Below are 26,932 nucleotides of genomic sequence, written 5' to 3'. Positions count from 1 at the left end.
TGCCCAGAAATACACTTTAAAGGCAATCGTGTACTGGCCATTGTCTTGCTTTGCATTGGCGCATTATTTTGCAGAAATGTGGCTACAGAAAGGGTTAATTTTTTCAAGCCGGAAAGTTAATCAGATGAACATCTTTTTTTTTTTCATACAGACTTTGAATCAGTGAATGAACAATTTCACAAATTAGGATTGATGAAGTATGTCAGCCACTGGAAAAATTGCACCTTTTAGATTTAACATTTACCTAACTAAGCAGAAAAAAACATCTGCAGAAAGGTATGTTCCTGATCTTTGCTGCTCTACATTTTGTTCTGACAATTTTTATAATTACACACTGATGTACTGCATGGGGAAAAGTATGCAGAACATGAAATAATTAGCATCTTCTTCTCTTGCTTTAATTAACTATACAACGTAAACATATATGGTCATTTTTTTAGATTATTGGTTAATTTTCTTAATGCAGCATGAGCACAAATTTCTGCATATTAAAAGGTATTATGACTAAAACTGAGGTTTGAGATGTCAGTGGGTTGAACCACACTCTGCTTTGTTTTTTCAGATCTCTTGGGGATTCCAAGAGCAAGAGCCGCAGTTTCAGCTTCTACCCTATTGCTGCTTCATTTTAAGATGATAAAGCAAGGCGGTACAAGACAAATAAAGCAAAGCAGTAAGTCAACCAAATGATTAGATCTCGGCATGTGATATCTCAGTGGAGCAATGTTACCTTCCAGAACTGAAAGCTCCAGGACCCAATAGGATAAGAATAGCATTCTAATGGCCTTTGTTAGGGGATAGGTTGCAGGTTGGGTCATGTACTAAGGTAGAGTAGAACCTTTCCCCATAGAGGTCTACAAGGAGACTGCTCTAAACGTCTTCCCTGTCATTCCATTCTGCCAGCTGTGCACGTTTTATCCTTCAGAAGGTTAAATCCCTGTGCAAGACCCCTAGTGACAACTCCTACACCTGGCAATTGCCCACTAAGGCACCAAGTGCTGCATTATGGGACAAGGGAGCTCACTAACCAATAACTAGGCATAGATAGTTAGAAGGGACAAAGGTTTCTTTATGTTTGGGGGCACCTTTAGCATTCTCCATATCTCAGATTGTTTCTTCTGACAAGGACAGAGCAAAGCCTGATATCTCCCCAGTGCTTCAAAGTTTGTCAAAAGCTCAAGTCTAGACAAGACATTTTTGTGCTATATATAGAGTTGGGAAGATTTAGAAATTTAATCTTTCTTGCCAAATAAGGTTTCCTCTCACTTTATGTCTCAAAGAGAGGGTTTCACGAGGCCAGAGAAACTCTGGATGAGGAAACAGAGAACAGCAGAGGCAGGGTAAGAACCTAGGATACGTTTAAGATAAGTTTTGACTGGAGTTGGGTCTTAAAGGACAACTCTGCCTTTGGTAGATGTTGTCCTTTCAAGCATGTCCTTACCCTCTAAGGGGATCCTACCTTTTCCTATATATACCTTTATCCTCATTTCAGTGATGTTCACTGTGTGACCCTGCCTTTCAAAAGCATCTCATCTGGGTCCGTGCTTATGGCAGCATCCAATGGCCCTGCACAGTACTGATCTCCCAGAGAAATGTATAGGGTCAAAAACCATGAAAGGTTGGGGATACTTTTGGATAGAAGGCTTTGTAGCTCCACGTAGGGCCGTAAAGTGAACAGCACTGTAACAAGGACAGAGATAGGTTTTGGACATGGCAGGCTCCGCTCAGAGGGATTAGTGCATTCAATAAGGGACATCTTCTATCAAAGATACAGTTGTCCTTTAAATTAAAAGTCAAGATGGGAAAAGAGCATATTCCAAGCTATGCCAGAGTCATTTGCCAGATACCAATCTGGACATGAAGTATTTATCTTTCCATTAGCTACTATACCTATATTGTATGGTGTCATTCTGCTGTGTTCCCATCTCTGCATGTTTATCAATCTGTCATCTTCAGCTTGTCACTATACTGTAGGTTCACTACGGTGAGATACTGTCACGTCAACATTCGTATGGTCCACTGCGCTCTTATAATAACTGTGAGTTATTATGGAAAGTGTTACTGTGTGAAGCAATCACACTTAATATTTTTACTTTCCTCCTTTGAATGCATACTCATTTTTCAAACAAACATATTGCCTTTTTTCCAAAATGAATAGAAAAGCAAGGATGTAAAATGTTAAAAATTGACAGAAATCCTTGCAAAAGTATTCATATTACATATATACAGTATATTACATTATACAGAATATACAGTACAGTGTAGAATATTTTTGTCAATGTAGTTACTGAAATTAAATTTATATTCTGTTTTTTTTCTGTTTATTATTCATTATTATTAGATATAAACATCATTTAGACATTTCAGAATACATGAATAAAGCTTGTGCTCACCTTGGGGGAAGTTAGGTGATTTTTTGGCATTTGACAGAGGCAGCAGTATGTATTTATAAGCCCTATGTTGGTTATACTATTTTCGATTTGAATGGCCCATTGAAAATATTTGTTTTGGACACCTTTACTTGTTTTATTTTTCAGGATCTTTGGGTACTGTTCTTTGTAACTTGCCGCACAACTTTGGGTCTCCATATTTTATTCCAGCCTGTGACCCCTTTATGGTTGAAAAGCTTCAGTATCTGCTAAGGGATTTGTTTATTGGCTGCAACATAACATTAACGTATTCCTTTTACATCCCTGATACTGTCTTTATTTTTGGAGTTGTTTTTTTACTATGATGAGTTAACTGCTGTCATGATACTGCTGTAGTGTGGCCTTGACAATTATATTTCTTTTTTCCTGAACTGTATGTAGGTGTATATCACAATTTCTGAATTTTTTGTCCCTTTTCTTTTTCTTTTTTCATTCAGCGATCCGAATGTCACAATACCAGCATCCTGATCACTGCCATTCCCCATACCAGTGTTCTGATCACCCCATATGCCATACCAGCATCCTGATTACCGCCACACCAGTGTCCTGATCTCCGCTATACCCCATACCAGTGTCCTGATAACCCCATATGCCATACCAGCATCCTGATTACCGCCACACCAGTGTCCTGATCTCCGCTATACCCCATACCAGTGTCCTGATAACCCCATATGCCATACCAGCGTCCTGATCACCCCATATAGGTGAAAGCAGCCAGACTTGAAGTGGTTAACATCAATGTTCAGTGATCCCTTGGGTTGTAAGTATACAAAACATGGTTAAAGTGGTTGTAAACCTAAAAAACACAAATCAATCTAATCCTACAGTTGAAAAGATTTTACCTTTAATAAGCATTTGAGCTTAGTTTGGTATTTTGAAGCAATCCCCCTCTCCAAAAATCCCCTCTGCTCTTCTTAACAGAGTTATCCGACACAAGCTTAAAAATGGTGTTGCCACTCCCCTTCTTCTGTGAGTGACAGGCTGTGCTGAAGCTGAGGCCAGCATGAGCCTCCATGTAATACACTGCAAAGGGATGGGGGAGCGGGTGTCCTCTCCCTGCTGGACTCTGCCATTACAAGATCGAGAACTCGGCACCAGTGATTTATGACGTAGATCGGCATCACTTCAGTAATGCTGTAGTTATCTAGGTAAGTCTGCTGACAGCTGATTATTGTCCTGCTCTATTCACAACACCTAGCTTGTGAATTGCTGTTTACAGAGTTTTATATGAGAATGTTTCCTGGTCCACATTGCCACTTTAGGCTGCAAGATTCCTAGGATTTTTAACATTAACCCCTTCCTACCAGCTTTCTCCTGATTAGCACTGATCCTGTGCTGTAAGCAGAGCTGACATAGTCACTGGCAGCTGTGTATTCCCCTGAATGCACTCAGGAGACATGCTGGCAGGCATAGAGATGTCAGATAGCTGTGCTCATTCTCGGGCCGAGGAGGGTGGGGGTGTGTAAAACTGTGTGACATCACATCTCCATCTACTATTCTCTGGTCCTAAGCCACACCCACAGTTTTTGGAGGGCTGAGACAAGCTAAGAGAGCATTTTTCTGAAGTACACTCAAAGCTGTATGTATGTTTACATAAAAATGTATTCATTTATGGCAAAAAGTATTTTTTTATATTTGGGTTTACAACCACTTTAAAGCTGATTGTCTTATTATTGATCAGCGTTAGTTGTGATATGATTTTGCCTATTGTTTCAGCTTCTGTACCTTCTCTGTTTCCCTGAAGATAAGAATATCTTGAAACGCGTCGAAATATGACAGAACTATACTCAAGCTGTTGCTATGATCACTTAGCATTTTAACACTTGTTTGTGTCATTTTAATAGAAATTTTATAATATCTGAAAATAAAAACTGTATATTTAAAAATTAATTGTCTGGATGCCTGTAAAACTCCCAATCCACGCATTTGTTTTATATGCATTGATTTGAAGAGATGATGGCATTCCTGAGGGTATGAAAACACTCAGCATTTGTGATTTGGACATTTCAGAATATAAAGAGTATAGTAAAAAAAATATTTCGGGCATAGCGTAAAAAATGTGTCAACTGTAAAAGCACAGTAGCAGGAAAAAGTCTGCAATTAAGGTTCCTAAAGTAGGTTTGATTTTTTTTCTCAACACGTGTAGATACAATTTAAAGTGATGTTGTCCCTTCAAAGCATATCCAATGCCAAAACTATTTTTTTTTCCATTTTAGATAGAGTAGAGAAAGAATAAAGCCACAGTCAGGGGCAGACTGACAACTCACGGGGCCCCCGGGCAATAGGGGATCATGGGGCCCCTGTGTCCTTGCCCAAACTCAAAAAAGCCTATGAAAAAGGTACCAGGGGCATCTCATGGGGCCCCCTACTGACCCCGGGCCCTCGGGCAGTGCCCGAGTTTCCAAACGGTCAGTCCACCCCTGGCCACAGTCGATTTCTTGCCATCTGTGTCTCATTAAAGCGGAACCAAAACCTTCTATCTTTACAGCGAAGTAAGCTGTCATCTTAGCCTCTGTTTGATCTGCCTCTGCCAGGGTGCTGCACATGTGATCAGTTATTAGACCAGCCATTTGATGGTTTTACAGTTTGGGTGAGAGTAGAAGTAAATGTGATAATTATCATTCATGGCATGCCAACAACAAGAATGAAGGGTAACGTAGGATCAGGATGTGACAGAACTGGGGCTGCAGCAAATGCAGACTTGAGGGATTCAACGGCTTTAATGGAATCTGGAGACCAGTTCTGTGGGTTACCCTCCTTTCTGGTCATATCAGTCAGGGGTTTGACCACAGAAGAGAAATTACAAATCCGTTTCCAATAATAATTGGCGAAGCCAGGAAGACGTAGAGGATGTAGACCTATTGGTCGAGGCCACTGTTAGACTGCAGACAGTTCCTCTGGGTCCATCGAAAACCCGGGAGCAGATATGACATAACCCAAAATTTAACCTGTTCACAATGAAACTCGCACTTTTCGAACTTGCAATACAGGTTGTTCTCTCTCAACCTCTGTAGCACATGGGAGACGTCTGTATGGTAGTTCTCTAGGGATTTTGAATATAAGAGAATATCATCAAAGTAAACCAACAGACATTTCTGCAGCATATCTCGGGGGACATTGTTAATAAATTCCTGGAAAACTGCAGGAGCATTGCAGAGACCAAAGAGCAATACAAGGTATTCATAGAGTCTGCTCCTAGTATTAAATACAGATTTCCATTCGTCGCCCGCTTTAATCCTCACAAGATTGTAGCCTCCCTCAGATCGAGATCAGTGAAGACTGTTGCTTCCTTGAGGCGGTCAAATTATTTCACTATCAATAAGATCGGATAAGCATTTTTAATAGTAATGTGAATGAGACCCACATAATCGATACAGGATTTCAGTTCACCACTCTTCTTTTTTACAAAAAAACCCCAGCAGTGGCAGAAGAGGATTTGCGGATGAACCCCCAAGATAGTGAATCCACAACATAGTCCTCCATAGCCTTATCTTCGAAGACAGACAGAGGGTAAACCTGGCCATGAGAAGGAATGGCACCAGGCTGAAGATCAATTGTGCAGTCATAAGGCTGATGTGGCAGCAAAACACCTTCCTGACCTTTGTCAAAGACATCAGAGAGTTCCCGATACTCCTCTGGCAGTGAAGAGATTGAAGACGTGCACAAGATCTACTCACTTTCTGGAAACAAGTATTAGTGCATTGTGGCTAACATGACAGAACCTCGACTCTATGCCAATCAAATGAAGGATTGTGCTTCTGTGACCAAGGATAACCAGTGACAACTGGGTAATGAGGTGAGAAAATGACTTGGTATTGGATTATCTCATGGTGAAGAGCCCTTACAGCCATGGTCAATGGAGTGGTTTCATGGGTCACATAAGCAGGCTGTAGAGGTTTCCCATCAACAACCTCAATGGCAAGTGGGGAGGCACATGGCTGCAGCAGTATTTAGTGCTTCAACATGAAGGCACTAACTATGAACAAGTCTGCATCCCCAGAATCGATTAGTACCTGAGCGTTATGGAAAACTCTGACTAGGAAAGGGTAACCGGAACTAGAGGCTTATCTTTAAGGATAGCTGGGGATGCAAAGACACAGCCTAAGGTCTGTCCGCTACAGGACCTCAGGTGCAGGCGTTTCCCAGAAGGATTGGACAAGACTTCAATAAGTGACTTGCTTGGCCACAGTAAAGGCACAATCTCTCCCTTCTACTAAAGGACCTCTCTTCGGCAGAGAGATGTGTGAAGACCAGCTGCATGGGCTCTACTTCACTAGAGTGTTTGGGCCCAGGAGACATGGGAAGTGAGGGAGGCATGGATGGGAATGCAAAGCTCAGGGTCAAAAGTACAGGAGGCTTCCGTAAATGCTCCTTAAGAAAGTCTCTCTTGAAATCTGGTATCAATGAGAATGGCAAAGAGATCAACTCCTCAGGATTCTTAAGTATATCTCGAACTGCAATCTCATGTTTAATGTTATCAGAGAGGCCATGGGAAAGAGTAGCCAGAGCAGCTGCCACTGTACAGAATTCAATAGCATAGTTGGCAACAGTTCTCGTACTCTGTTTAATGGACATGAGGCTCTTGGCAGCAGAGGTGGAGCAAGCAGGAATATCAAATACTCTTTTAAAGGAGGCCACAAACTCTGGACAATGAATTTTTGTGTCTCCCATAGAGGGTTTGTCCAAGCCAACTCTTTGTGAAAAAGCAAAGAAATAATGAAGCCTACTTAGCTTCTCTCCGTAAGGAATGCCTGGGGCAGCATCTCAAAATATATTCCAACCTGGTTGAGAAACCCTCTGCAGTGAGCTGGATCACGCCCAAACCACTGGGGAAGCAGAGCAGAAACAGTCATACCTCCTACAGTGGTAGTATCAGAGGAGGCTGCCTGAACCGAGAGAAAAGCAGCAGGGATGGCTTGCAACATTGGTTATACCGTAGCAGCCAAGGTAGAAGGATTCAGATGAGCAGTTCAGATTAGGAACGTTTGTAGTGCTATGGCAAACTGATCCAAATGGTGGCCCTGCTCATCCAATCTGGAAAAAATATTATGACTAGGTGGATTGCCTGCATCTTCTGAATTCATGGCCCTTGCGTAATGTCAGGAACCATGAACCAGGCAGAGACAGAAAGTGCAGTTAAAATCACACCTTTAATGAAATAGCAAAAATAACATAGATTAGGAACGTAGTCAAAACAGGAGCCAGGGTTTGGATGCCAGCACGAGTAATCAGACAAGCAGGAGTCAGGAATCCAGAAGTCAGCATATTCAGGGGTCAAAAATCAGGAACAGGAATCAGAGAAGGCAGCCATACCGAGTTGTACACAGGAACACAGGCAGGAACACACTGGAGCTCATAGACCACTCAAGGGCAAGGAGGAAATGAGCTAAGCTGCTAAAATAGCAAAAAGGGCTGGCCGTAGGCTGGACTAAAGGGGCAGGTAATGGTATCCAGGTGAGTCACTGTGGAGTAGCTGGTAATTAACGGACAGCTGAGCAGCCTCTGAGCACTGAAAGAAAAGAGCTGCTCCTTAAGTAGCAGGAGTCCAGCCCTGACACACCATAACCTTTCAGAAATGACTGATGCAGATTGAAAAGGGATGAGAGCAGGTAGGAATCACGTTAGGTGCTTTGCAATGAGGCTAGTACAAACTATAGAGGGATAAGCTTTGCTCATTTTTCATTTCAGAGGCTTACAACCAATTTAACTAATAATAATGAAATTATGAATAATAATAATGGTTAAAAAAGAAATGAGGATAGTGTTGGTTAGTGAAAAAATGCCCCCTTACATTGATGGTCAGTGAAATGGCCATTTATATTACTGGTCAGTTTAGTTGTCCTTTACATTGAAGGCCATTGAAGTGCTTCTTTACATTGGTGGTCATGTAAAGCAGTTCACATGTCCATATTTCATTTGTATTTAGCCATTTGCTTAGATTCAACTTTAAACTCATTGACACAGCAAAGTTTGTGTTAATCTGTGACATCCTGCATTATTTTACCCCTCTAATAAAATTAGTCTTTGGATATCTAATTACATTGTTTATTAATTCTCCAAACACATTTGGACTCCATCTCCATCTTCAATAAACATAAAGCTCCTAATCCTCAACATGAGATTCAACGGGGTCTACATTCGTTCCTGCAGCTTCTCAAATTAACATATATGACTGCGCTTTATTCCTTTGCTTCAGTGTTCACCTGCATTACATTAGACAAGGTAATAATTTATGATAATCATATGAAAATATACAATTAATATTCATCGCCTCTCATTTCTCATCACTTTAGATGATCAGTAATGCAGAGTGAAAACGCTGTCAGGTTTCTAATTGCTTTGTAATGGGCCTGAAACAAGAAAATCATTAAAGACAAACAATCTGTCACTTGTCTGTTACTTTAACTATCTATCACTAAGAAAACTAATTAAAGAAATTGCTAATAAGATACAAACGACGGCGATGCTGAAAGGTGATTCTGCCGCACGCTTTAAAGACACGTTCACAATGCGCAGCCTGTTCCTAAAAAGAGCATTTCAGGAGGTATTGATCAAAGCTCTCTGGGTGCCAAACTGCTGAAATTCTCATACATAAACCCAATTGACAGGGGGAATCCTGTTAAAAGCAAATTACGCTTTCTTTTATGTACTAGCGCGTCAAGCGTAGAATTCAACAAACTGCTTGTTAAGGGTAATACATTAAATTTAGTACCACTAAATAATGATTTTATGTCAAGAACATGCACTTTAAAGGAAACCTGTCATGAGAGAAACATATCATTGTTGACCTCTCTTTCTAAAAATGCCGTTTGCCTGGTGGTCCTGGTGACATACAGGATGTGCATGTACAGGTTTGGGGTTTCCTATTTAGTTTTAAATAGTATATGAGTAGATGTAATGCTAACTGGATGGCATTTAATAAAGCTCTGCCATTTTTTTTACAATACTTCTCACCTTTATTTCTGTTTGGATCTTTTTTATTGAGAAATGTTTTCTTTACTTTATACTTTAGAAAGAACAAGACATAAGACATTATAAGTGCATACAAAATAAAATGGAGGACATATAGATACGGCGGGATACACGTCCTCCCCTCAACTAGAGAATAAACCTGGAGGTAGCTAAAGAAATGTATCATGGGTCAAAACTCAGGAGATTCACAATAAGGGCTATTCCACATTACATGTCAAATCAGCAACTGAAATATGGTCACAGCAAAACAGAGTGATCAGGCCAATCCCCCTGACCCCAAAGAAGCTGCAGGTTCACGCTGGAATCCATGGAGGCTATGGCACCATCAGTGCTAAGCATTAGAATAGGAAAATAAAATGACACCGCAATTCAATGCTATGGTTAGCAATTAACAGTAAGTATTTAGATATGGAGCCAGGAAACAGCAATGCTCTGAACATGAGTTCCCTGGATCGATAAAGACAGCCATGGACAAAAGCCATAAATAAAAGAGGGGAGGGATGAAGGTAAAGAGAAAAAGAAAAAAAAAAAAAAAAAGGGGGGGAGCGTTAGGGGAAAAGGGGGGAGGAAGAAGGGTAAAAGCGTGGGACCAACAGAAAGGGGGAAAAAAGGAAGAGAAAATAATGAAATCAGAAGAGAAGAACAAAACTAGTATGTCCAAGAGTCCAGCACACCCCAATCCAGGAGTCAGTCCCGTCCATCCAGGACCTGTAGGTGAATGAGCCAAAGGGTCCATATTTTGTCAAATAGGGTTTGCTTTTCCTGCTGAACTCACAATTTTTTCATTAAGCATAATCCAAAGAGCTTACACTTCATCAATGCTATAACAATGATAGGACTTTTCCAAGCCATGGCAATTGCAATTTTCACCACCAAAAATATAAAATAGATTAAATAGATTAAGGTTTGAGTATGCCTGGGGACATTCTCAACCAGTTTTTTTTAGCAAAGCAATGCAAGAGTCTTTGGTTATGTTGACCATGGTGAACAAAAATATAAGGGAGTGTATCCTGATCCAATATCGCTGGACTTTGGGGCAGATCCATCATATATGTAAAATCGTGCCTGTCTGGTCACAGCCTCTGAAGCATGTGGCAGATGTTCCTGGGAACATTTGGGAGAGGCAGTCTGGAACCAAGTACCACCTCACATATTCTTTGTACCCTGCTTCTGTCAGAGCAACATTTAATATGTCTTTGTGAACACAAGAGTTCCAGGACCATCATTCCGCCACCTCAGTAGACATATCCAGATCCCTCTCCCATACGACATAAGAAAGTTTGGTTGATGCGGCGGTAAAGAGTTTCTACCGAACGGAGATGCTTCCCCTCAACTTTGTTCCTTGCATACATTCTTTTTTCAAACATAGTGTACACAGTCAGATCAGGACTGTTTTTTGTAGAGTATGCAAAAATGGAAGATTTGCTGGATATGAAAGTTCTCTGCGGGAAGCATCTCCAGGCTGTGCAAAAGGTATGAGGAAGTTCTCACCTTTATTTTATCCTTTGTTGCATCTCAGTGTTGCCTCTTTGCAACCACTTCACATTTACATGCACTCCATTAATGACTGCATGGCACGTCTCTGGATTTCCTGATGGTGACAACAGTGGACCATGCCTGTCTAATTTGTGTTGAAACAGCCACATGTAGTCTCTATTGGAAGCCTGTGTGATAGGGTAACAATGCAAAAGTACTAATGAAAGACAGGGACAGAGTGTTGTCACCCTATAACAGGAAGTGCCCAAACATGGACCTTCATGGCAGTAGATGACAATCTACTCTTCCCACTCATTCCCAAACCGTGTTTATAATTCCTTATAAAGCGGTTTTTACCTCTTTAATGCCTGAAGGTAAAACAAATCTTAATGCCTGAATGTACTGTATACAGTAAATAAATATACCTGCAAGTAGTAAACTTATACATCACTTAACCTCCCTAGCGGTATTCCCGAGTGTAGCTCGGGGTAAAATTTCTATACCAAAAGCGGTAACCCCGAGCTACACTCGGGCTTACCATGCGGCGCTGCTCTGGGGGTCCCTGCAGCACTTACCTTGTCCTTCACTCCCGCGATGTGTCCCCTGCAGCGTCCCCGGCCATCTCTTCCGGCCGATGCCGGCATCCGGCTTCTGTGTTCCGGTCCCTGTGACGTCGGGACGTACGGGCGCCGGACGGGAAATTTGACATTTTTAAAAAATTTCATTTTTTCTGTCATTGCTGTTTCAATGCATTTCACATATATTTTGTCCCTACTGCTTTGTCCTGTGCCCTGCCTGCATTTTGAATGTTCTTTCTGCCTGGAAACTGAGAAAAGTCCATGGCGTCCAAAAAGCGTCCCTTTACATCAAAAGCGGTTTTTGAGCAGCGATAGTAAATCAGAACCACTTGCAGAATTGAGTGATAATGATTTGTGGGGAAATTCGTCATCAGACACTGAAAACGATTTTGCGACTTTGCTCAGCGATGTGCGAATTTGCCTCTGTATTTCAAATTTCAGTGTTTTTGGTTTGATTATATTATTGAATTAAATTTATTATTATTATATTATTATTTTTTATGATTATTTATTAAATTATAATTTATGATTTCGTGTTTCAAATTTTATCATACCCGGGATGTTTACTAGACTCTTGTTCGGACAGATTTCAGTGAGTTATTCCTAAAAACTACAGCCTACAATAAAAAACTACATATTTCCAGGCAAAAAAATGGTACCGCTTTCAGCACAAAAAATCGGAAAGAATCATACCGCCAAGGAGGTTAAAATGTATGCACTTAAACAAGAGCAGGATTTTTTATTTAAAGGAGAAGTACAGCCAAAGCTTTGTCTGTACTTCTCTTTTGGATCACAGGAGTGTAGTTCTGCACTCCTGTCACCTGTTTTAAGGTCTGCTGTCGGCTGACGTCACTCAGTCGGTCCAGGCTGGGGAAAGATCCAGACATCAAAGTTGCGATCCACCCCAAAGTCTGGAGTGGCACCTGGCCTCGCCCTGAGAGCCTGAGCCAACTGCTCTCTCCCCCCTCCACAGCCCAGCGCTCCAGTTAGTGCTGGAGGGGCAGGGCAGACAGCAGTGACTGACAGTCCAGCTCTCTGCTCAGAGCGCAGAGGAGAACTCATCGATCATGTGATCACCCTTAGAGATGGCGGGGGACATCCACCTAGGTAAGCATAAACAGGGGGGGGAAAAAGGCATGCTTCTCTTTTAAAGTAGTATTAAACTCAAAAGCAAACATTTATTATATTGCAGCTTACCAATTCTTAGATGTGATGGCCACGTTAGTTCTTTTTTTCTAGCCTTTGTTTCCTTTATTTTCACCTGGTGATCTGGGCAGTAAGTTTGTTGTTTTTCAACAGAACAACCTGTTCTGCAGATGTAGCAGTTATAGTGTTTAGACAAACAATTTATTACTGACAGGTGTGCTTACAATGGTCAGATTTTATTTATTTGTGTACAACCTTTCTCCCAAAAGGAAAAAACAGTTTGTTGTAACTGTTTATAAAGTGGAGTTCAGCCTCAATTTGTTAGTGTGTAAATCTGCTAGTGCAGTGGTTCTCAACCTTTCCAATGCCGCGACCCCTTAATACAGTTCCTCATGTTGTGGTGACCCCCAACCATAAAATTATTTTCGTTGCTACTTCATAACTGTAATTTTGCAGTGGGAGGACTAGTGCCACATCATTGGTGTCAGTGGAAGGAGTAGTGCCCCATCACTGATGTCAGTGAGATGAATAGTGCCCCATCGTTGGTGTCATTGGGGGGAATAGTGCCCCATCGTTGGTGTCAGTGGGGGGAATAGTGCCCCATCGTTGGTGTCAGTGGGAGGAATAGAGCCCCAACGTTGGTGTCAGTGGGGGGAATAGTGCCCCAACATTGGTGTCAGTGGGGGGAATAGTGCCCCATCGTTGGTGTCAGTGGGAGGAATAGTGCCCCATCGTTGGTGTCAGTGGGGGGAATAGTGCCCCATCGTTGGTGTCAGTGGGGGAATAGTGCCCCATCATTGGTGTCAGTGGGGGAATAGTGCCCCATCATTGGTGTCAGTGGGGGGAATAGTGCCCCATCGTTGGTGTCAGTGGGAGGAATAGTGCCCCATCGTTGGTGTCAGTGGGAGGAATAGTGCCCCATCGTTGGTGTCAGTGGGAGGAATAGTGCCCCATCGTTGGTGTCAGTGGGAGGAATAGTGCCCCACCGTTGGTGTCAGTGGGAGGAATAGTGCCCCATTGTTGGTGTCAGTGGGAGGAATAGTGCCCCACCGTTGGTGTCAGTGGGAGGAATAGTGCCCCACCGTTGGTGTCAGTGGGAGGAATAGTGCCCCATCGTTGGTGTCAGTGGGGGGAATAGTGCCCCATCGTTGGTGTCAGTAGGGGGAATAGTGCCCCATCGTTGGTGTCAGTGGGAGGAATAGTGCCCCACCGTTGGTGTCAGTGGGAGGAATAGTGCCCCATCGTTGGGGCACTATTTTCCCTCTCTCGTTGGTGTCAGTGGGTGGAATAGTGCCCCATCGTTGGTGTCAGTGGGGGGAATAGTGCCCCATCGTTGGTGTCAGTGGGGGGAATAGTGCCCCATCGTTGGTGTCATTGGGGGGAATAGTGCCCCATCGTTGGTGTCATTGGGGGGAATAGTGCCCCATCGTTGGTGTCAGTGGGGGGAATAGTGCCCTTTCGTTGGTGTCAGTGGGGGGAATAGTGCCCCATCGTTGGTGTCAGTGGGAGGAATAGAGCCCCAACGTTGGTGTCATTGGGGGGAATAGAGCCCCAACGTTGGTGTCATTGGGGGGAATAGTGCCCCATCGTTGGTGTCAGTGGGGGGAATAGTGCCCCATCGTTGGTGTCAGTGGGAGGAATAGAGCCCCAACGTTGGTGTCAGTGGGGGGAATAGTGCCCCAACGTTGGTGTCAGTGGGGGGAATAGTGCCCCATCGTTGGTGTCAGTGGGGGGAATAGTGCCCCATCGTTGGTGTCATTGGGAGGAATAGTGCCCCATCGTTGGTGTCATTGGGGGGAATAGTGCCCCATCGTTGGTGTCATTGGGGGGAATAGTGCCCCATCGTTGGTGTCAGTGGGGGGAATAGTGCCCCATCGTTGGTGTCAGTGGGAGGAATAGAGCCCCAACGTTGGTGTCATTGGGGGGAATAGAGCCCCAACGTTGGTGTCATTGGGGGGAATAGAGCCCCAACGTTGGTGTCATTGGGGGGAATAGTGCCCCATCGTTGGTGTCAGTGGGGGGAATAGTGCCCCATCGTTGGTGTCAGTGGGAGGAATAGAGCCCCAACGTTGGTGTCAGTGGGGGGAATAGTGCCCCAACATTGGTGTCAGTGGGGGGAATAGTGCCCCATCGTTGGTGTCAGTGGGGGGAATAGTGCCCCATCGTTGGTGTCAGTGGGAGGAATAGTGCCCCATCGTTGGTGTCAGTGGGGGGAATAGTGCCCCATCGTTGGTGTCAGTGGGGGAATAGTGCCCCATCGTTGGTGTCAGTGGGGGAATAGTGCCCCATCGTTGGTGTCAGTGGGGGGAATAGTGCCCCATCGTTGGTGTCAGTGGGAGGAATAGTGCCCCATCGTTGGTGTCAGTGGGAGGAATAGTGCCCCACCGTTGGTGTCAGTGGGAGGAATAGTGCCCCACCGTTGGTGTCAGTGGGAGGAATAGTGCCCCACCGTTGGTGTCAGTGGGAGGAATAGTGCCCCACCGTTGGTGTCAGTGGGAGGAATAGTGCCCCACCGTTGGTGTCAGTGGGAGGAATAGTGCCCCACCGTTGGTGTCAGTGGGAGGAATAGTGCCCCACCGTTGGTGTCAGTGGGAGGAATAGTGCCCCACCGTTGGTGTCAGTGGGAGGAATAGTGCCCCACCGTTGGTGTCAGTGGGAGGAATAGTGCCCCATCGTTGGTGTCAGTGGGAGGAATAGTGCCCCACCGTTGGTGTCAGTGGGGGGAATAGTGCCCCATCGTTGGTGTCAGTGGGGGGAATAGTGCCCCATCGTTGGTGTCAGTGGGAGGAATAGAGCCCCAACGTTGGTGTCATTGGGGGGAATAGTGCCCCATCGTTGGTGTCAGTGGGGGGAATAGTGCCCCATCGTTGGTGTCAGTGGGGGGAATAGTGCCCCATCGTTGGTGTCATTGGGGGGAATAGTGCCCCATCGTTGGTGTCAGTGGGGGGGAATAGTGCCCCATCATTGGTGTCAGTGGGGGAAAAAGTGCCCCATCATTGGTGTCAGTGGGAGGAATAGTGCCCCATCATTGATGTCAGTGTGGTGGAGGGGGAAATAGTGCCCCATCTTTGGGGTCAGGGGGGGAATAGTGCCCCATCGTTGGTGTCGGTGGGGGGAGGAATAGTGCCCCATTCTTGGTGTCAGTGGGGGGAGGAATAGTGCCCCATCGTTGGTGTCAGTGGGGGGGAGGAATAGTGCCCCATCGTTGGTGTCAGTGGGGGGGAGGAATAGTGCCCCATTGTTGGTGTCAGTGGGGGGGAGGAATAGTGCCCCATCATTGGTGTCAGTGCGGGGGGGGGAGGAAATAGTGCCCCATCATTGGTGTCAGTGGGAGAAATAGTGCCCCATTGTTGGTATTAGTCACACAAATGATGGGGCACTATTCCTCCCACTGACACCAATGATACTTACCTTGCTGACCCCTGCTCCAGCCTGGGCTCGCTCTCTCACTTACCTGTCAGCTGTCTTCCTTCTCTGGCCGCTCTCCTCTTCACTTACTCCGGCAGTTCCCTCGATCTTCTTAGATCTATGCGCGCTGCCGCTCGGCTCCTCCTCTCCAAGCTCCACCTCCTCGCCGGTGATTGGCTGCCTGTGTGCCTCTCCTGAGCTACAGTTCCGGTGGCCAATCAGCGGCGAGGAGGTGGAGTTGTTGAGGGATCCCGGAGGTGTGGCCAGGTGACAGGGCAGCGTGTCATCCCGCCCACACATCGACTGAGTCAGAGGAGCGGTGTCTCGGTTCCTAAGACCATCGGAAATATGTGTTTTCCGATGGTCTTAGGCGACCCCTGGGAAATGGTCGTTCGACCCCCAAAGGGGTCGCAACCCCCAGGTTGAGAACCGCTGTGCTAGTGGATCTAACATTCCTTCCGCCCAGATTAACAAAGGTTCCCCTATGTTCCTTCATCCAGAGTGGGGCACTCTAATACAGGAGGTGTGTTACTTAATGGATCGCCAAGTAAAAACAGAGGGGAAAAAAAGCATTAAAAAGGAAAACTAATGCAGCCACCACCTCTAATGATTCACAAGTTGCAATAAATTTAATTTTTGCTTTTGGTTTTATTTATTTATTTCAGGTGCTTATATAGCGCAGTCAATTTACGCAGCGCTTTACATACATTTTGTACATTCACATCAGTCCCTAACCCTCGAGGGGTGTACAATCTAAGGTTTAAACCTGGTTTAATATAAAATAATTTCCTTGGGGGTTCATTAAGGGACACAAGATCATAAGAAATTTTAAGACATATGGGTTATACTGCTGCTTATAGGCGAATTGGACACTAGCAAACATAAAAGCTGTTAGCCAGACAGTCTTTTGGAAAAATAGCAGCAGACGTGGATAATAAAGAAAGAGGGTTGGGACCTGTGTCCCTTAAAGGACTCCAAGAAAAGGATTTTTACAGTAAGTCAAAAATCCTATTTTCTTAATCATTCATTAAAGGGACATATAGGCCATCCAAAGGCAGTCCAATACAGGGATGGCCAACACAGCAAATAAAACCCTAACAAGCCCACAAATACCAGCTAGTTCAAAAGAACAGGGAGCTGCTTTCAGCTCAAAGAGGTGCCTGAAGGACCTAGTCTTCAAAAGTGACATCAGATGAGACCTGAACGTCCACCTGGAAAAATGTAGAGAACGCGTGAACAGACAACCATGTGGTAGCCATGAAACAGAAGCCTGATGTTGAAAAGCTCAAAGGGTGCTCACTGATCTAGTGGAGTGTGCCTTGGCAGGAAAAGGAGGAACCTTACCATTAATAAATATAATGTGAAAATTATATAAGTATAATGTGAAACCAAAAACACCCTTGCACCTCCCCCAATTCCAAATTGGAAAAAACTTTCAACCCCCTGAAAGCTTAAACTCAAATCAATAGATCCAAACAGGAATTTACCCTCTTTCAATAAATCAACTATTGATGTAACAACAAAAAAAATATTCCCCATATACTTTCTACAAAATCATAAATCCAGTGTCTCTGTGATTTAAATCCGATAATATAAAGTCCAGTGTCTCAATAAAGAAAAAATATAAAATTAAAAAATAAAAAAAAATAAAATAAAAAAAATATATGAAAAAGTATATTTCTTGCAGTGTTGATTGTTGTGAAGAACCTCAAAGAAAAAGAAACTCACAATAGTGCATTACCATAATATCACAAAAAAAAAAAAAAAAAAAAAAAATTTATGAATATATATATATATATATGTATATATATAAAACACATGCACACACAAATGTGTATCAAACAATTGTGCAACCTTTAAGTGAAAAATTATATATTTAACACTTGTGAGAACCTTCCAAAAGGGAAAGGTAATAAGACACTTGTGCTCATAAATAATAAAATCATGAAGTGATCTACTTAGTGAGATTCCTCCCCACACGTGACACTTCTAGTGAGTAAGGCCAATATACCCTTACCAACAGTAGATGAAACTCACGCCTTTTATATATATACAGTCATGGCCGAAATTGTTGGCACCCTTGATATTTTTCCTGAAAATCAAGTATTTCACACAAAAAAGGTATTGCATTAACACATGTTTTGCTATACACGTTTATTCCCTTTGTATGTATTGGAACAAATATAAAACAGAGGCAGAAAAGCAAATATGACATAATGTCACACAAAACCCCAAAAATGGGCTGGACAAAAGTATTGGCACCCTTAACTTAATATTTGGTTGCACACCCTTTGGAAAACATAACTGAAATCAGTCGCTTCCTATAACCATCAATAAGCTTCTGACACCTCTCACCCGGAATTTTGGACCACTCTTCCTTTGCAAACAGCTCCAGGTCTCTCTTATTGGAAGGACACCTTTTCCCAACAGCAATTTTAAGATCTCTCCACAGGTGTTCAATGGGATTTAGATCTGGGCTCATTGCTGGCCACTTCAGAACTCTCCAGCGCTTCTTTGCCATCCATTTCTGAGTGCTTTTTGACGTATGTTTGGGGTCATTGTCCTGCTGGAAGACCCAGGATCTTGGACGCAAACCCAGCTTTCTGACACTGGGCCCTACAGTGCGACCCAAAATCCTTTGGTAATCCTCAGATTTCATGATGCCTTGCACACAGTCAAGGCACCCAGTGCCAGAGGCAGCAAAACAACCCCAAAACATCATTGAACCTCCACCATATTTTACCGTAGGTACTGTGTTTTGTTCTTTGTAGGCCTCATTCCGTTTTCGGTAAACAGTAGAATGATGTGCTTTACCGAAAAGCTCTATCTTGGTCTCATCTGTCCACAAGACGTTTTCCCAGAAGGCTTTTGGCTTACTCAAGTACATTTTGGCAAACTGTAGTCTTGCTTTTTTATGTCTCTGTGTCAGCAGTGGGGTCCTCCTGGGTCTCCTGCCATAGCGTTTCATTTCATTTAAATGTCGACGGATAGTTCGCGCTGACACTGATGCTCCCTGAGCCTGCAGGACAGCTTGAATGTCTTTGGAACATGTTTGGGGCTGCTTATCCACCATCCGGACTATTCTGCGTTGCAATCTTTCATCAATTTTCCTCATCCGTCCACGACCAGGGAGATTAGCTACAGTGCCATGGGTTGCAAACTTCTTGATAATGTTGCGCACTGTGGACAAAGGCAAATCTAGTTCTCTGGAGATGGACTTGTAACCTTGAGATTGTTGATATTTTGCCACAATTTTGGTTCTCAGGTCCTCAGACAGTTCTCGTCTCCTCTTTCTGTTGTCCATGCTTAGTGTGGCACAGACAGACACACAATGCAAAGGTTAAGTGAACGTCTCTCCTTTTTATCTGCTTTCAGGTGTGATTTCTATATTGCCCACACCTGTTACTTGCCCCAGGTGAGTTTACAGGAGCATCACATGCTTGTAACATTCTTATTTATCCGCAGTTGTGAAAGGGTGCCAATACTTTTGTCCAGCCCATTTTTGGAGGTTTGTGTGACATTATGTCGAATTTGCTTTCTTTCCTCCCTTTTTTTGTTTTGTCCCAATACACACAAAGGGAATAAACATGTGTATAGCAAAACATGTGTTAATGCAATACGTTTCGTGAGAAATACATGATTTCCTGGAGAAATATCAAGGGTGCCAACAATTTCGGCCATGACTGTATATAACTGGAAATCCTCCAAAGAAGCTTTATCCTCCTCTCCTCCTCCGCTTCCTGTTAGGATGATCTTACTATGCCTTCCACATACATAGGTTTATAAAATATGACGTACCTCCATGTATGTTTCAAGTTTTAATGAATCCACTTGTATAAGGAGTTGAAAACATAAGTATAAAAGTAGTATAACCAATTTTGGACAAACCCCACTGAATGGGGATTACCAGGCAGTTCCCACAGTTCCCATGCAGTCCACTCTCAAGTGTCCAGTGATTCCTCAACAAAGATGGCCGCTGCGACACTTCCGGTTCCTGCTCCTTGCGTATAACGTCACTTCCTCTTGACGCGTTTCGTCACATCCGGGACTTAGTCATAAGAGAGAGCGATGTGACGAAACGCGTCAAGAGGAAGTGACGTTATACGCAAGGAGCAGGAACCGGAAGTGTCGCAGCGGCCATCTTTGTTGAGGAATCACTGGACACTTGAGAGTGGACTGCATGGGAACTGTGGGAACTGCCTGGTAATCCCCATTCAGTGGGGTTTGTCCAAAATTGGTTATACTACTTTTATACTTATGTTTTCAAGTGGATTCATTAAAACTTGAAACATACATGGAGGTACGTCATATTTTATAAACCTATGTATGTGGAAGGCATAGTAAGATCATCCTAACAGGAAGCGGAGGAGGAGAGGAGGATAAAGCTTCTTTGGAGGATTTCCAGTTATATATATATATATAAAAGGCGTGAGTTTCATCTACTGTTGGTAAGGGTATATTGGCCTTACTCACTAGAAGTGTCACGTGTGGGGAGGAATCTCACTAAGTAGATCACTTCATGATTTTATTATTTATGAGCACAAGTGTCTTATTACCTTTCCCTTTTGGAAGGTTCTCACAAGTGTTAAATAAATAATTTTTCACTTAAAGGTTGCACAATCGTTTGATACACATTTGTGTGTGCATGTGTTTTATATATATACATATATATATATATATATTCATAAATTATTATTTTTTTTTTTTTTTTTTTTTTTTTTGTGATATTATGGTAATGCACTATTGTGAGTTTCTTTTTCTTTGAGGTTCTTCACAACAATCAACACTGCAAGAAATATACTTTTTCATATATTTTTTTAATTTTATTTTTTTTTTATTTTTTAATTTTATATTTTTTCTTTATTGAGACACTGGACTTTATATTATCGGATTTAAATCACAGAGACACTGGATTTATGATTTTGTAGAAAGTATATGGGGAATATTTTTTTTGTTGTTACATCAATAGTTGATTTATTGAAAGAGGGTAAATTCCTGTTTGGATCTATTGATTTGAGTTTAACCTTACCATTAAGCCTGTAGGCTAAGCAAAAGCTGCCTGATTCCACCTAGAAATGGTGGAACAAGAGGCAGTGTGTCCCTTACTTGGACCGTCAAGAACAACAAAAAAGGGAGCTAGTCAGTCCGAAAGAAGATGTAGCAGAGATAAACTAGAAGTGCTTGAAACACCTTAGTAAGGACAAAGGTCCTTACTAAAGCGTGAAGGCCGAGCATTTTTTAAAGAAGACTTGATAGAGTTCAGATTTGTTCCTTGATCGTACTTAGGGCCAATTGTTGCTCCAAACCAGATTGGAGAAAGGTCAAGATGTATACTATACTATACTATGGAGTATTTCCTTGGATGAAACTTCCTTGACCCGCTCTATGTAAAATAAACTTTCCAAATGCTATGGTAGACCTTGCAAGAGGTGGATTTTCTAGCTTTTCAGAGAATAGATATAACAAAATCAGATACGTCTCTATCCTCTAGGACTCTGTCTTCAACAGCAAAGCCATCAAAGCCAGCAACCATAAAGCAGGGTGGTAAGCTGGCTCTTGGGACAGAAGATCTGGACAATCTGGAAGAGCCACTGGGAGTCTGCCAGGAGTCTGATGAGGTCTGAGTACCACATTGGCCTTGGCCGATTTGGTGCAAAGAGAATTACCAGTATGCCTACCAACTCAATCCTGTGGAGGAAGCATGAGCTGCAAAGCAGGAAAGGCATAGATCAGGTTGAACTGATCCCACAGAGTCATCAGAGCATCCATAACTGTAGCCAGAGAATTTTGAACCTGGGAAAAATCTTGCTAATTTTTTGTTGAATCTAAAAGCCAGGAGATCCATGTCCAGCATTTTCCACCAGTGAAAGAGGTTTTAAACATTTCCAGGTGAAGATCACTCTCCTGAATCCAGATGGTAGTTTGTCTGCCGATTTTATTTTTTTACATGCCTGGAATGTGCAGGGTGGACAGAACTACAATGTAAAGTTTTGTCCAAGTCAGAATTGAGTCGGCTTCTCATTGAGCTGTAATCCTTCAGGTTCCTGCCTTATAATTGATGTATACCACTATTGTGGCATTGTCCAGTTGAATCTGGTTTAAATGGACTTGCAGTTGCGATGTCTTAAAGGGATAACCAAATGACCCGTTGCTCTAGTATGTTGACTGAGAGACAAGCTTCCTCAAACTAGCGAAAGGAAAGATTTCCCTGAATCCATGGCTGGACCTGTGAGCCATCAGGCTGCAGACAACCAAGTCCTGGGTGTCAGGCGCTTCGGTGAATCCAGAGACTACAGCTTCTTGTCCCACACAGCCAGAATGTGAAGTTGCAACAGTCTGGAGTGCATCTGGGCAAACTAGCTTGCCTTGAAGGAGGCCACCTTCAGGTTGAGAACTCTCATGCAAAAGTAAAGAGTTGCATGGCTCATGGACTACAATGTCCAAACATAAGATCAGAGAGCCAGAAGTTTGCCAGGAGCAGTATCTAGGACAAGACCTAGATACTCCAAGTGAGTCAGTTCCAGGGTTGACTGCTGAAGGTTCGGAAAGATTCAGGATCCAACATAACCTGAGTCTAAAGAGTCCTTTCTACATTAACTGACAGGGTCTGAGGCAACTGTTCTCTCAGTGGGAGGATGTCAAGATATCCCACAATGGGAACAAACTGTAAGCAAAACAGAACAAGCAACAGGGCCAGCACCTTGGTGAAAACTTAAGGTGCAGTGCACAGACCAAAGGGAGGGGCTATAAAATGATAGTTTTGTGTGCCCACAGCAAACTGCGATTAGCACTGATGCGCCGAAAAGATAAGGACATGTAAGCAACCATCCTTAATGTCCACAAGGGCCAGAAAATCTTGTGAAAGGAGAGAAGCAATGACTGACCTTGTGCATTTCACATGGAATTTTTTCATTTGAATAAACACATTGAGTGCTTTTAGATTCAGAATTAGGTGAATGTCTCCTTTAGGTCTGGTAACTGTGAATAGGTTTAAGTAGAAACCATGTAGAGAAAAAGAGAAAGACACAGTGTCTCTAATTGTAGACTTGTAGACAGTTTAATAGTGGTAAAACAGAGGTTAGGCCAATCATATTTTTTAAAAAAAGGTACAGGCTCATCTCATAGGCAGGCGACAGGATTGTCAAAGTGTCTGGGTGTCCAGATGAGCACTGCAGTATGGCAAATGTTTGGCAGTGTGGAACAGGGAAGCTGGCGGGCACCTCTATCCCAGGGAGCCGATGATGGAATGCACCGTGGAACACAAGTGTGTGTCGTGGTGATGTCACCTGAGTTGCAATGTGTTTCTGAGCATGCGCGAGGTCTGATGCGGACATGTGCACTCCTTTTTCAAGCCTTTTTGAGCTTGAAAAGGGAGCGCTGAATGCAGGAAATGCAGAAAAAGTGGGAACTCATGACAAAATGAAGTGGTGCATCACTAGGAACCAGGGTGCTTGTGCACACAGGCCAGTGTGGTGCAGAAACTAACATCAAAACACATGCAACACATTTTAAACGGTTTTCAGCGCTGTTCTCTTGCTCATGACTTGCTCGTGACATATACAATATGTTGTTGCACAGAAACACTGATAACCCCATAGGGGGAATGTAGCAGGTGAAAGAGTAACACACACCAAGACGTGTGCAACACTTCCAAAGAAAATGTTGCAGACAAAATAGACTGTGCACTTTGCAAGTGCAGTTGCTCCAGAAATTGGTAAAGGAGGGGAAGCTCTGCTGATGCCCATCATCCAATCACGTGCAAGCAAAAATGCTGTTTTTTTTATTTTCCTTGCATGTGATTGGGTATTCTTTGCAAGGTGAAGCTTTACCTCATTTACTAAGCTCTGGTGCAACTGGACTTGCAAAGTGCACAGACTATTTGTCCTTAGAGAATCAACCCTAATGTGTCACAGCACAAAACCTCCTATCCCCGTAGAAGAATGTAACAGGAGACTGCGAAGCAAGCAAATACAAGGACAAGGTACTGCAGAATGCTAATACAGGTGTGAACATGTCACCTTTTAAACTGCCTTTGCCCCTCAGTTGGGCATACTCCAATGGTAGTCTTCAGAGGCAGTGGGTGTATCACAGCCCTTGATCTTTAAAGCAATAAAAGTAAAGGCAAGCCCCACATTGTCGTTATGGCACAGTCCTGATACCATCTCTGAGGATCAGCCAATCAGGAAAGCTGCAAAAAGGCTCTGCAGCAAATGAAGACTCTTCACAGTTACTTATTTCAGGTACTTCTATAATGCTGTCAATTTACATACAGTTGCAAGAAAAAGTATGTGAACCCCTTGGGATTACGTGGAGTTTTGCATGAATTGGGCATAAAATGTGCTCTGAACGTCATCTAAGTCACAACAATAGAAGAACACAGTCTGCTGAACATAATACTACACAGACATTAGATCTGGCCATGGTTTACTTGCACATAACATGTAAACATTCACAGTGCAGGGAGGAAAAAGTATGTGAGGCCCTACCTTAATGACTTCTCCCAGAGCTGATTGGAGCCAGGAGTGAGCCAACCTTGACTCCAATCAGTGTGATGATATTGGATGTGTTGCTGACAGCTGTCCTGCCCTTAAAAAACACACACCTGTTTTGGGTTTACTGGTTTCAAGAAGCACTGTCTGATGTGAACCATGCCTCGCAGAAAAGAGCTCTCAGAAGACCTACGATCAAGAATTGTTGACTTGCATGAAGCTGGAAAGGGTTACAAAAGTATCTCCAAAAGCCTTGACGTTCATGTGTCCACGGTAAGACAGACTGTCTACAAATGGAGAAAGTTTAGCACTGTTGCTACTCTCCCTAGGCGTAGTCGTCCTGTAAAAATGACTGCAAGAGCACAGCGCAGAATGCTGCTTGAGGTAAAGAAGAATCCCAGAGTGTCAGCTAAAGACCTACAGAAATCTCTGGCACATGCTAACATTTTTGTTGACACGTCTACAATAAGGAAAACATTAAACAAGAATGGAGTACATGGGAGGACACCACGGAGGAAACCATTGCTGTCCAAAAAGAATATTGCAGCACGTTTGAAGTTTGCAAAAGAGCACCTGGATGTTCCACAGCACTACTGGCAAAATATACTGTGGACAGATGAAACCAAGATTGAGTTGTTTGGGAAGAACACACAACACTATGTGTGGAGAAAAAAAGGCACAGCACACCAACATCAAAACCTCATCCCCACTGTAAAACATGGTGGAGGGAGCATCATGGTTTGGGGCTGCTTTGCTGCCTCAGGGCCTGGACGGATTGTTGTCATTGATGGGAAAATGAATTACAGAGTTTATCAAGACATTTTGCAGGAAAACGTACGACCATCTGTCTGCCAACTGAAGCTCCGCAGAGGATGGGTGATGCAACAGGACAATGACCCAAAGCATACAAGTAATTCAACAAAACAATGGCTGCAACAGCACAGAATATGCCTTCTGGAGTGGCCCAGTCAGAGTCCTGACCTCAACCCGATTGAAATGCTGTGGCATGACCTTAAGAGAGCGATTCACACCAGGCATCCCAAGAATATTGCTACACTGAAACAGTTTTGTGAAGAGGAATGGTCCAAAATTACTCCAGATCGTTGTGCAGGTCTGATCTGCAACTACAGGAAATGTTTGGTTGAGGTTATTGCTGCCAAAGGAGGGTCATCCAGTTATTAAGTCCAAAGGTTCACATACTTTTTCCTCCCTGCACTGTGAATGTTTATATGTTATGTGCAATTAAACCATGGCAACATCTAATGTTTGTGTAGTGTTATGTTCAGCAGACTGTGTTCTTCTATTGTTGTGACTTAGATGACGTTGAGAGCACATTTTATGCCCAATTCATGCAAAACTCCACGTAATCCCAAAGGGTTCACATACTTTTTCTTGCAACTGTATATATTGTACATTCACATCAGTCCCTAACCCTTAAGAGGTGTACAATCTAAGGTCCCTAACTCACAGTCATACATACACATATGACGGCCAATTTAGACAGGAACTAATTAACCTACCAGCATGTCTCTGGAGTGTGGTAGGAAGCCGGAGCACCTGGAGGAAACCCACGCAGGCACAGGGAGAACATGCAAACTCCATTCAGGTTGTGCTGTGGCTGGGATTTGAACCAACAACCCTAGTGCTGCCAGATGGAAGTGATAACCATTTAGCCACTGTGCTGCTCACAGTCAAGATATACCCACAATGTGTAGCACCTCTCCAAACTTCCTTCACTTGTCATTTACAGGCTTTTAGAGACTGATTCCTTTGAGCCATCTCTGCTCCAACATTGGAAATATGCACTGGATGAGAGCTGCACTCCATAAAAAATCCACCTATTGCTTTATTCTATTAAAAATGAGAGTATGTACGTATATCATATGTATGCAACCATCTCATTTTTCATGGAATAAAGCAATAAATAGAGTGCAACTCTCATCCAGTTCAAATGAAGAATCTTGCTGAAAGAAAAAAAAATTCTGAGAAAAAAGAAAAAATGTTAAGTGGAATGGGATTACTTTTCTCTGAAGACACGAGCAAAAGAAGCATGATGGGACTGGGAGGGGTTAAACCCAGATAACTAACAGCTTTTTAGTTTACCTGTTTTCAATTCCCCTGTAGGCAGCAGAAATAACTTATATGTCTCAGAATACTTTCTGACCCTGAGTACTTTAATGAATGATTAACAAATATATATCATGTCAGGTCCAACCTACATCAGACCTTGTGACTTCCAACATAGCCCAGGTCTTTTAAACCAAGCTCTACTTCATTTTGGTAATAATATAATCATTTTGGTATCTATAAATAACCCGTTTCACTTTTTCTTCATATATATAGTGCTCTGAGTAGGAGAGTAAACAACTGTTAGGCTCCATGTACACGGGACATTTGGAAAATACTTCTGAACGATGGAAAACGTAGATTAAAAAAC

The 26,932-nt window shown here is 43.1% G+C and overlaps 1 protein-coding gene and 1 long non-coding RNA gene across 2 annotated transcripts in view; one reads left to right on the top strand and one right to left on the bottom strand.

Moving 5' to 3' along the window:
- The window catches only part of LOC149465259 (doublecortin domain-containing protein 1-like), a 192,380-nt gene that overhangs the window by 145,965 nt on the left and 19,483 nt on the right, over positions 1–26,932 (bottom strand). The gene's annotated exons all lie outside the window — the stretch shown is intronic.
- LOC149465260 (uncharacterized) lies at positions 154–4,316 on the top strand. The gene is made up of 5 exons (XR_016312226.1): positions 154–276; positions 563–670; positions 2,864–3,186; positions 3,348–3,574; positions 4,143–4,316. It is a non-coding gene; the product is annotated as an uncharacterized LOC149465260 (long non-coding RNA).

This window comes from Staurois parvus, unplaced genomic scaffold, assembly GCF_062004578.1.
Source record: "Staurois parvus isolate SC_StPar_1 unplaced genomic scaffold, SC_StPar_1.0 ptg000138l, whole genome shotgun sequence".
Lineage (NCBI taxonomy): Eukaryota > Metazoa > Chordata > Amphibia > Anura > Ranidae > Staurois > Staurois parvus.
This window is presented reverse-complemented; position numbering and strand designations above follow the sequence as displayed.